We start from the raw sequence: 11,722 nt of genomic DNA, 5'->3' as shown, positions 1-11,722 counted from the left end.
CACCCTAGGCTTGAACCTTGTAGACTTGTGCATACTTTCCAAGTGGCAAAAGGCATGTAGGATGTGGGTGCATGTTCCCCAAGCGTCCTTCCCTTTCCCCATGTGCCTATTCCTTTTTCACATGCATCTCTTCCTTTTCCCCATGCATCTCTTCCTTTTTCCATTTGTCATTTCCTTTTCCCATGTGTCTTTTCCTTTTTCTCATGCATCTCTTCCTTTTCCCATGCATGTCCCTTACTCTTCCCTAAGCAAGAAGCTTATTTTTCCTATGCATGTTCCCTAGGTGGCTCTCACACTTCCTTATGCTTCTCAAGAACTCAAAACATGACATGCGGTAATGTGGTGGCCAAAACCCTAGGGGTACAAGGGTAATTCTCGTGCATTGTCTCTTCCACTCCCTTCTAGAACCTTTTCCTCTACTTATGCATGAATGACAAATAACAAAATGTTAGAAAGTAACTTGAGTGGGTGTGTGGCTTAGGGATCTGAAAGTCTCTTAGTGTTCCAATGCAAATCCATTAGAAAATCTCACATTTGTCCTTCCTATGCAAAATCTTCCTAGAACTCTTCGCTAAAAACAAGTGGCGTGAGGTGGAGGTGCTTGGGAGGGTGACTGGTGTGCACAACTCCTTGGCACTCACAAAAATCTTGTTGGTGTTTGTGTAGTTCATTGGGGTTCCCGAAACCATGTCCCCTCATTTTCCTCATCCACTTTTACATCCAGGTTCAATGTATCTAGATGTGAGGTCTGCATGTGAGACATGTGGCATGTGGGTAGGTGCAATGGGTGTGTGCCCTAGGTGTGTACCGAACCCTACATCCTCCTCCATCTCCTTAGCTTCTTCTAGAAACTTTCAAGCATGTTTGCCAGGTGGGACCAATGTGCTAACCTAGGTGCTTCTTCCCTAGGTTCCACTTCCCTATGCAAGATTTTGTCTTGAGATTTCTTTCCCAAGACAAAACTCTTCACCTTTCATTTGCATGCATGACACTTGGCCAACTCCTCTAGAAAACCGAATCCTCCCTTGCTCTTTCACTTTTTCTTCTAGAAATCCAATATGCTTGACAAGTGCCATCCTTGTCTTTTCCCAAAGTTCCAAATGAGAAGTGATTTTCTTAAAATTATCAAAAAATCCTTCTTGAAGTGAAGTGGTGCAATTGCCTTGCCTAGAGGGTAAACTTGAGCCTTTTAAAGCCAAAGTCCTTAATGGGCCGAATTCCTATGGGCATTTTCTTATATTTTTCTTTTGTGGGCTTTTTAACTTAGAACTCCAAGATCCAATCCAACAAAAATAGAAAGTGGCTTAAAGAATTCTTCCAACACTTAGCCAATAACCCAATTAAATAAATAAATAGATAAATAATATCCACAAGAATTACGAATGGAATCTTAGCAAAAATCCAGGGCATCACATATATAAATTTTAATCTTATAATATAAATTAATATAACATAAAATTTTAAACTTAAATATAAACATTAATATTAAGTTATTAATATAAACTTACTTTTGATATATATGTATATTATATCAAGGATAAAATACATTTTTCCCTTAATAAATTATAATATATATATTTTGTAAATACATTTTTATAGATTTGATCATATATACTCATATAAAATGTCTAGAACTTATATAAACTATAGTTAAAGTCTATACAAATGCTTTTTTGAGTTTGCTCCTCAAATTTCGGGCGATTTTGGTGATTGTGAGTTTCCTTTCTAGGGGCTCCTAGGGTTCGCATGGCTGCTGCCGCCCTGGGTGGGCCTATGGTGTCAGCTTCACGAGGTTGTTTGTTTATTGACATGGTGGCACAGATGCCTCAACATCTGCAGGAGGTGGTGGTGCCATGGCATGCGTTGAAGGTAGTAGATGGGGATGTATGTGTGGTTTTCTCCAAAGAATAAATTGCTCTTTTGGATCAACCGTTTAAATTTTCTCTAGTGTTGGAGTTTCTACGTCAAAGACCTTCCTTGGATGTGATATGATCTTTATTCAAAATCAATGGGGTCTTACTCATCAGCCTGTGATTTCTTCTATGAGGAAGCTTCAAAATGTCTTTGTGCGGTTTGCTAGTGAAGAGTATTTCATGAAGGTCTTTGCTCGTGAGTCTTGTGATGTTGAAGTTATGCCTTATAGGGTATTTCATTGGACGCGTGACAGATTTTTGTGAAGAGAACTAACCATCTCTTGTGCCGGTTTGGGTTTTCCTCACTGGTTTACCACCGAATTATTACCATGAGGCATTTCTTCGTAATATTGTGAGTCCATTAGAAAAGTTTCTACGTCTAGATAATAGTACTAAATGTGCAACAAGAACAGACAGTGCTCGTGTGTGTGTGTGTTGAAATGGATGCTCATGTGTCTATTGTAAATTCCAGACATTGTGGCCAAGGCTTTTTCTGTAATACATATTTATTAGATGACATATTTTTTGGTGGAGATGACATGTGGCTATTGTAAATTACATGATGTATATATTTGATGCACTGCTTAACTTTATCTTTCTCTAGTGATTATAATTTAGGTGATTATATGGGTGTATGAGATTTTTTTTACTTGAGCAGGTTCATATTTTGTTAATTATTGGATGTATATATTTGATGCATCACCTAAAGTTGCTCTCCTGGTTGCTTTTCCAGCCTTATTCGGTAGCAGTAGTAGTACTCTTACCTTTATTGATTAATTATTAATGTCATAATGGTCAGTAGATGCACTTGTCTTATATGTATATCCCTGGGAGGAAGAAAACATGCTTCTGCTTGTCTTACTTGAACCCTAGAATCAATGCATTGAAAATGCTTTTCACATCCAAGAAAAAAAGAATTCATCAAACAACTGTAGGAAAGGTCTAATCTGCATTATATCATCTAGAAGACCAGCCAACTTTATAAAGAGTGACATGCGAGTAAAATTAAAAGGCTGAAAACTAAGCCAAAAAAAAAAAAAAAAAAACTTCATACAAAATCATAAACAAATTACATCTTGGTGATCAACTTTTAATTTCGACGTCCCATTTGTATGGCTCTTCCAAAAATACCCTACATAAAATTAGAAGTGTTAACAATGAAAAGGGTAAAATCTTGGAATATTAATTTATGGAGTGGACCAGCTGCATTACAACTCTTTTTGAGTGTAAAATATCATAACTTTACATAGAGTCAAGTACTAAAAATCAATACATAATTAAGTGCTTAATTAATTTTTTGTTAAATAATTCATTCACTTAAGCAGCTTTATCATGTAATTTTTATCACTTTATCACTTGGTCACATTGTTTTCACAAAATTTCCCAAAATAAAATCGTAAACAAAGTACCCACAACATTGAAATTACTATAACTAAACTGACACTCTCAAGTTTTCTCTTACTCCTCTCAGTCTCTATTTATAATTGATGTCGAGTTGTTTCAATATCTATTGCTACTTATATATTTCGAAGTTTGGTTTTTAGTCGATTGATTCTCTTTTCACCATACGGTGGTATTTCCGGATCATACCAACAAAAAAACCCGCAAGAATGCCTAGCCTGCAAAATCAAAGAACATATTAGCAAACCAAGACATTTATAGCAATAGCTATGGCATTTTATTTTTTATAAAACTCATAGCACATACAACATGTCTAATCTCGCCCAATGGCATTGAATCCATGGTTGCAAACTGGCTGACTTTGTATAGATTGAAATCAGGTTAGCCCCAAACCAAATTCCATAGACCAAAAGCTAGCCCAATGTAACACCTCATATTTTAGTGTATTTTTACTGAAATAATTATTTTTATGGATTCAAAATTTATTCTCTTATTTTAAAATTATTGGATTTTTAATTGGGTTATTTTTAGGATTTTTAATTTGGTGAAAATTAATTTTCATGTGCTTTCTTAATATTTATTTATTGTTGTGCATTTAAATTACTTTTCATATTTAATTAATTACTGTGGGATTTAATTATTTCAATTTGACTTTACCATTACGTTTAAATTATTTTATTTAACTTGAGATTTTGAAATCGTTTCCGTTAGATCATTTTTGTGACCCAAGTTATGAGGATTGGACCTCATTTATTTTCCCTCTATTTTTCTTTTCCTCCTTTTCTTTTCTCTTTCTTTTCATTTCCTCCTTATTTCTTCTCCTTCCCGCACGCGTCCAGCTCCCTCTCTCTCTCTCTCCGTCCGCCGTTCTCTCCTTAGCCCGCCGCCGTGCGCCGACGGTGGTCGACACCGCCCGGCTCCCCAGCTTCCCCACCGGCCGGCGACCCCTTCCCTCCGTTTTCAGCTCCATTCGCGCCGCCGTTAGCCACCACGAACCCATTGAAGCCGCGGCATTCTTTCCGCCGCTGTGCCGCCGTCACACCACCATTGGCCACCATCTCTTCACCACTTCATCCTCGACCTTTTAGCAACCCAATGGACCCAACCCCACCTCCGATCCGTCACAGGTGAAGCACATCCAACTCCGTTTTCATTTTGGGTATTTTTTGCCTTAAAACACCCCTTGTGCCGCCACCCACGGCCAACCACCACCACCACTAGCTTCACCGACCTCCCTAGGCCCTATCCTATCAATCTCGTGTCTTCGTTTGCACCCGTTGAAAAGTTGGTAATTGTGACCCACGGCCACAGTGTATTTTACACTGTGGTGTTGCTCAGACGTCGCCTTTTTCAACTTCGTGATCCTTCGGAAATTGCTATATTGCACTGTAAGTATTTTTCAAAGAATTCTTGTGAATTTAATGTATTTTTACACTAACAGATTACACTGTATTTGAACTGTTGATTGGTTTTGCCGGACTGAGTCCGAGGAGTACGGGGGTCGGATGGATTGGTAATTGGAGTTGTTTGGTTGGATTTGATTGGGTTGGTTATTGATGGTTGTTGATTAGTGTCGGTACATGTACATTTCATGATATCATGCATGATCATGTTTGTAAAGGAAAACTGGGTTTTCGTGTATTGCATTCATGTTCATGTGTTTATGAAAACTGGGTTTTCATGTGAGAATGGAATTCGGGTGTGTGTGTATCACGACCCCAAGCCGAGATGGGGCATTATCTCGGTGGAGCTCCTCTGGTTACTCGGGAGCGGAATATACTGAGTAACGTCCCCTGGATTGTCGCCGGGCGACAATGGGATCGGACGAGAGATTCGTGCCGACTCCGTGGTCCTTCTGCTGGCGGGGACTAGAGGATGTCTGGCCATGTACGCGCTGGGCGCGGAACTGGGCATCGCTCGTTGCGTAGTGGGTGCTCGGCCATCAACGTGCTGGGCACGGAACTGGGCATCGCTACAAAGTCAGGACGTGCGGATGGTCCCTAGGGAAGGCCATGGTGCATAGGGTAATAACGGATTAATTGGCTATTTTCTGGAAAAATAGTGTGTGTTGGATTTTGTGTAAACCATTTTCTGAGAAAATGTTTTACGGATATTTTGGGCCAAACGGGGATTTTGGTGTGTGTTGGAAAATTATCATTTTCGGAGAAAATGATGTTTTGAGGAAAATGCATATTTCATCATATGCATGCATGTTGGTTGCATTAAATGCATTTTATTCCTGAGGATTATTTGGGTTATACTTACCTGCGGTACCATTTTGTGGTAACGTAGATTTTGATGCAGTTGAAGATGAGGGTGAGCCTGAGGAGTCGGCTCCGCCCGAGGAGTGATTTGAGATCACTCATTTGTATTTTGGGACATGTGTCAAACTTTATTTTGGGATGGCTGTATAACTACTTTTTAAACCTTACTGATATTTAAATTGTATTTAAATTCTGGTACTTAGTAGACTTAATTATCCGCTGCGTTGTTATTGTACACTGTCGCATGTACACACACTTGGCACTTTCGTTGGGATGCGTGACCTTGCTGTCATCATCCTGGCATCTCGATTCCCGTGTTTTCCTTACATGGGGGTCGGGGGAGCCACAGGTGGTATCAGAGCAGTTCGGCTCTGGGTAAAACCACATGTCCCATAGCTGTAGTACCAGAATGTTTTAAAAATTATGATTTGAAATTATTTAATTTAAAATATGTGGTTTTTATTGGTTTTATTTAGTTATTGTATACTACTTGTTTGTTTATGTATTTTATTGCTTTTATTTTATGGTTGGTTATTTTATTGTTTTAATTATTTTACTGTGAACTACTTTATTGGTTTTATTCATTTTGTCGTATGTTATTTTATTTATGGAATTTTATTTTATTTTGTTTTGTTTTGTTTTGTTCGGAATTGAAAGGCGGGTTAAGGGTTACGCTATGACAGGAAGATAGTATGACTGAGAAGGCCATTATTAGGCTTGAATATTTGGTGTAGTAGGCTTGAACTCTTGGTGATTGGTTTGTTTTGATATCGAGGCTCGAACATCATGGTCAGGCTGAACTCTTTGGAGTAGGAACTCAAGTGCTGCTAAGGAGGAGAATAGTTTTAAATTGCTTAGGATAATTGAGGTTTTAGGTTCCGTAGAATTTAGGTAATGAGTCTTTGGGGTAGGAGGTTGTAAGTTCAACGAATTTCAAGGTTAGATTTATGAGAAGTTCATCTGAGGTTTGAGGCTTCATAGTTTTTAGGAAATAAGTTTATGAGATTTAAGGTGGTAGGTTCAACAAGCAATTAAAAGATTACTTAGATTAGAAGTTTTCGATCTTGCTGACCTTGATAAGCAATTTGATAACATTTGGAGTTTTAGAATTTGCAAGTTTTATAAGGTGAATGTTTTAGATTTAAGGTCACTGATCTTCAAGATTTTGGAAAATGATTTTTATCTGGGTTAAGGTTTTAGAATTGCAGAGTTGAAGGGCAGAATTAAAATAGGATTGATGAGAGTTGAGTTACTAATGTGAGAATTTTTTTCAAGAAAGAATTTCTTTGGAGATTGAAGGTAATGATCTAGTTTGTGTATTTTCTGAGGATTGAGGATGTTGATCTAGTTCAAAAGATTATTGCTTTTAGCTCGATGTTTCAATGATAGGTTGAGGATTTAATCCGTATCAATTTTGAGGATATAGATCCAGATGATGGAAATGGTAATGATGATCACTTGCACGTTTGGAGCATTTTTTGTTTTGGCTAAGAGTGCATGAGATTGATGCATAGTTGTGGTGAGTGTTTATGGATTTTGGAGAATATAGGTTCTAGTCTCATTTTGGTTTGGAGGAAGTGACTTTGGTAGGTGTTGAAGAGGAGTCGACACAATAGTAGTAATTCAAGAGACCTTGGATTGGAGTTTTTGGTGAGTTGATTGAAGTGTGCAGTTGAAGTGGGTTACTCAATGAATCATGGTTGGGAATAGTTATTGTGATTATCTTCAGGAATTAATTGTGACTTGAGGTTACCTAGGAATTTAAATTTTTGAGGCTATACTTTATTTTGGAGATTGAGCACCCAGTTGGTTGAATTAAGGACGTTGTTATTTAACTTGAAGAGATTGTTGGGACATCATGTATGGTGTATGATAAGATTTTCGAAGTTGAAGCTTAGGCATCAACAGTGGATAATATGATCAAGTATGTGAGCTAATAAGACACTAGGATCCTTGGGTGCTTTGCAATGACTTTTGGTGGATTAAAGATTTGAGCAGTATGGCTTGCTTTGAGGTTTATTAGTGATGTACTATTGAAGGAACTAGTCGTGTTAATGCTAGCTTATAGGAGTAGAAATAGGTGGGCGAGTTACCAAGGAGGTTTTGATAATGTCTTGATGTAGTCTATGGTGGTTCGTAGTGAGTTTAGTCACCGTTAGATTAGTTGTTGTTTAGAATGTAGGTGATGAGCTTTTGGGTTTAGGTTGTTAGGTAGGAGTTTATAGGCGTTCTTATTGGTTCGCCAGGTTGGAATCGAGCCTTTTAAGGTATGCTCCTTATCATAGGTGAGATGGATGTATTTTGGGTTGAGGTTGCTTATTTTCAATTTGGGATGCTGAGGTTGTTTGAGATTGGGTTTCTGTTAATGATCATGGATGTATTTTATGATTTTGATTAAGGCTGCGGGAGTTAATTGAGGAATTTGAGTTATAACTCGTGGTTTTTGGAACAGGAGTATTTTTCTACCAAAATGTGATAAGAGTTTTTGGTTAATAAGAATGGAGCCACCTCGTAGTCGATGGTGTTAATTGTATGAGGACATAAGTTTTATGCATGTGGCGAATATCAGAGTGCGCAGCAGAAGCGTGGTATTTTTGGTTGTAGTCAGGAGTTCAGATTGTGCTAATTTTGGGAAATTAGTGGTGACTTGAATTTTGAGAAGATACTTGTAATTGAAGATTAATCATTTAGTTGTGCAATTTGTTATTGATGGTTAACTTTGAAAGTGGCTATTAGGTTACCAAAAGTAGAATTCAATGGAGGCTCAGAAGTTGTAGCATAGGAGTTGATTGAGGTTGGCACATAGTATTGCAAGGGCCATTGATCATTGGAATTTTCTGGATGTGGTATTAAGGTTCTCGAGGAAATGAGATTTTGGATAGTATAGTCATCCTGGGAATACTGGTTGTGATGTGCCACTGGGAGACTAATACGAGTATGTTGGATATCGCTATGTTTATTGAGGAATGTGCCACGTTCTGTCAAGTTAAGGCTGAGCATCAAGGTAGACTTCAACCTTTCCCTAATCCTGAGTGGAAGTGGGATGATATTCTATAGATGTTGTAGTGGGTTTGCCGAGGACTCCTAGTGGAAAGAATTCAATTTGGGTGATTGTTGATTGGTTGACCAAGAGTGTCAATTTCTGCCTATTAATAATACTGACTCTTTGGGTAAGTTGACTCGGTTGTATGTCTTGGAGACAGTGCGTTGCTCGGAGTACCCAAGAGTATCGTGTCGGATCAGGATCCGTGGTTCACCTCCCATTTTTTGGAAAGGTTTGCAAGCAGCTTTAGGCACTAAGTTGAAGTTTAGTACTGCATATCACCCTCAAATAGATGGTCAAACAGAGCGTACTATTCAGACTCTGGAGGATATGTTGCGGTCTTGTGTCATGGAATTTTAAGGAAGTTGGGAGAATCACCTGCTGCTTATTGAGTTCTCTTATAATAACAGTTTTCATTCCTCCATTCAGATGGCCCCCATATGAAGCTTTGTATGGAAGGAAGTGTAGATCGCCCTTGTGTTGGGATGAAGTTGGCGAGAGAAAATTGTTTGGGCCCGAGATAATTCAAGAAATGAAGGATCAAGTTCAGTTTATAAGGACTAAAATGGCGGAAGAGCAAAGTCGCCAGAAGAGTTACACAGATATAAGCAGAAGAGACTTATCCTTTGAAGTAAGTGATTGGGTTTATCTTAAAGTCTCCTTTATGAAATGCGTTAAGCGCTTTGGTAAGAATGGAAAGTTTAGCCCAAGATATGTTGGTCATTTTCAGATCGTAGAGGAGGTTGGGTTTGTTGCTTATAGAGTGGCCTTGCCGGACTATTTTGGTGGTATGTTCTTAGTCTGCTCTTAGTTGAATCTTATTCATGTCTTAGTCTTAATGTTGACCTTGCCAATTTCGAGGACGAAATTTTATTTAAGGGGGGAAAATGTAACACCCCGTATTTTAGTGTATTTTTATTGAAAGAATTATTTTTATGGATTCAAAATTTATTCTCTTATTTTAAAATTATTGGATTTTTAATTGGGTTATTTTTAGGATTTTTAATTTGGTGAAAATTAATTTTTATGTGCTTTCTTAATATTTATTTATTGTTATGCATTTAAATTACTTTTCATATTTAATTAATTAATGTGGGATTTAATTATTTCAATTTGACTTTACCATTACGTTTAAATTATTTTATTTAACTTGAGGTTTTGAAATCGTTTCTGTTGGATCATTTCTTTTCTCTTTCTTTTCTTTTCCTCCTTATTTCTTCTCCTTACCGCGCGCATCCAGATCCCTCTCTCTCTCTCTCCGTCCGCCGTTCTCTCCCCAGCCCGCCGCCTTGCGCCGACGGTGGTCGACACCGCCCGGCTCCCCAGCTTCCCCACCGGTCGGCGACCCCTTCCCTCTGTTTTCAACTCCATTCGTGCCGCCGTTAGCCACCACGAACCCATTGAAGCAGCAGCATTCTTTCCGCCACTGCGCCGCAGTCGCACCACCATTGGCCACCATCTCTTCACCACTTCATCCTCGACCTCTTAGCAACCCAATGGACCCAACCCCACCTCCAATCCGTCATCGGTGAAGCACATCCAACTCCGTTTTTGTTTTGGATATTTTTGGCCTTAAAACACCCCTTGCGCCGCCACCCACGGCCAACCACCACCACCACTAGCTACACCGACCTCCCTAGGCCCTACCCTATCAATCTCGGGTCTTTGTTTGTAGCCGTTGAAAAGTTGGTAATTGTGACCCACGGCCACAGTGTATTTTACATTGTGGTGTTGCTCAGACGTCGCCTTTTTCAACTTCGTGATCCTTCAAAAATTGCTATATTGCACTGTAAGTATTTTCCAAAGAATTCTTGTGAATTTAATGTATTTTTACACTAACACATTACTCTGTATTTGAACTGTTGATTGGTTTTGCCGGACTGAGTCCGAGGAGTACGGGGGTCGGATGGATTGGTAATTGGAGTTGTTTGGTTGGATTTGATTGGGTTGGGTATTGATGGTTGTTGATTAGTGTCGGTACATGTACATTTCATGATATCATGCATGATCATGTTTGTAAAGGAAAACTGGGTTTTCGTGTATTGCATTCATATTCATGTGTTTATGAAAACTGAGTTTTCATGTGAGAATGGAATTCAGGTGTGTGTGTATCACGACCCCAAGCCGAGATGGGGCATTATCTCGGTGGAGCTCCTCTGGTTACTCGGGAGCGGAATATACAAAGTAACGTCCCCTGGATTGTCGCCAGGCGACAATGGGATCGGACGAGAGATTCGTGCCGACTTCGTGGTCCTTCTGCTGGCGGGGACTAGAGGATGTCTGGCCATGTACGCGCTGGGAGCGGAACTGGGCATCGCTCGTTGCGTAGTGGGTGCTCGGCCATGAACCCGCTGGGCGCGGAACTGGGCATCACTACGAAACCAGGACGTGCGGATGGTCCCTAGGGGAGGCCATGGTGCATAGGGTAATAACGGATTAATTGGCTATTTTCTGGGAAAATAGTGTGTGTTGGATTTTGTGTAAACCATTTTCTGGGAAAATGTTTTACGGATATTTTGGGCCAAATGATTTTGGCGTGTGTTGGAAAATTATCATTTTCGGGAAAAATGATGTTTTGAGGAAAATGCATATTTCATCTTATGCATGCATGTTGGTTGCATTAAATGCATTTTATTCCTGAGGATTATTTGGGTTATACTTACCTTTGGTACCATTTTGTGGTAATGCAGATTTTGATACAGATGAAGATGAGGGTGAGCCTGAAGAGTCGGCTCCGCCCAAGGAGTGATTTGAGATCACTCATTTGTATTTTGGGACATGTGTCAAACTTTATTTTGGGATGACTGTATAACTACTTTTTAAACCTTACTGATATTTAAATTGTATTTAAATTCTGGTACTTAGTAGACTTAATTATCCGCTGCGTTGTTATTGTACACTGTCGCATGTACACACACTTGGCACTTTCGTTGGGATGCGTGACCGTGTTGTCATCATCCTAGCATCTCGATTCTCGTGTTTTCCTTACATGGGGGTCGGGGGCGCCACACCCAAGTTTTTGTCCACTTGATTCATGCTATCATTCCAGAGACCCAAACCAATTCAGTTCTATGATTCATGCTTTCCTAAATTAAATTGTT

The sequence above is a fragment of the Juglans regia genome, chromosome 14 (assembly GCF_001411555.2).
Source record: "Juglans regia cultivar Chandler chromosome 14, Walnut 2.0, whole genome shotgun sequence".
In the NCBI taxonomy this organism is placed as follows: Eukaryota; Viridiplantae; Streptophyta; class Magnoliopsida; order Fagales; family Juglandaceae; genus Juglans; species Juglans regia.
The sequence above is the reverse complement of the archived record's forward strand: the minus strand, read 5'-3'. Positions refer to the sequence as shown.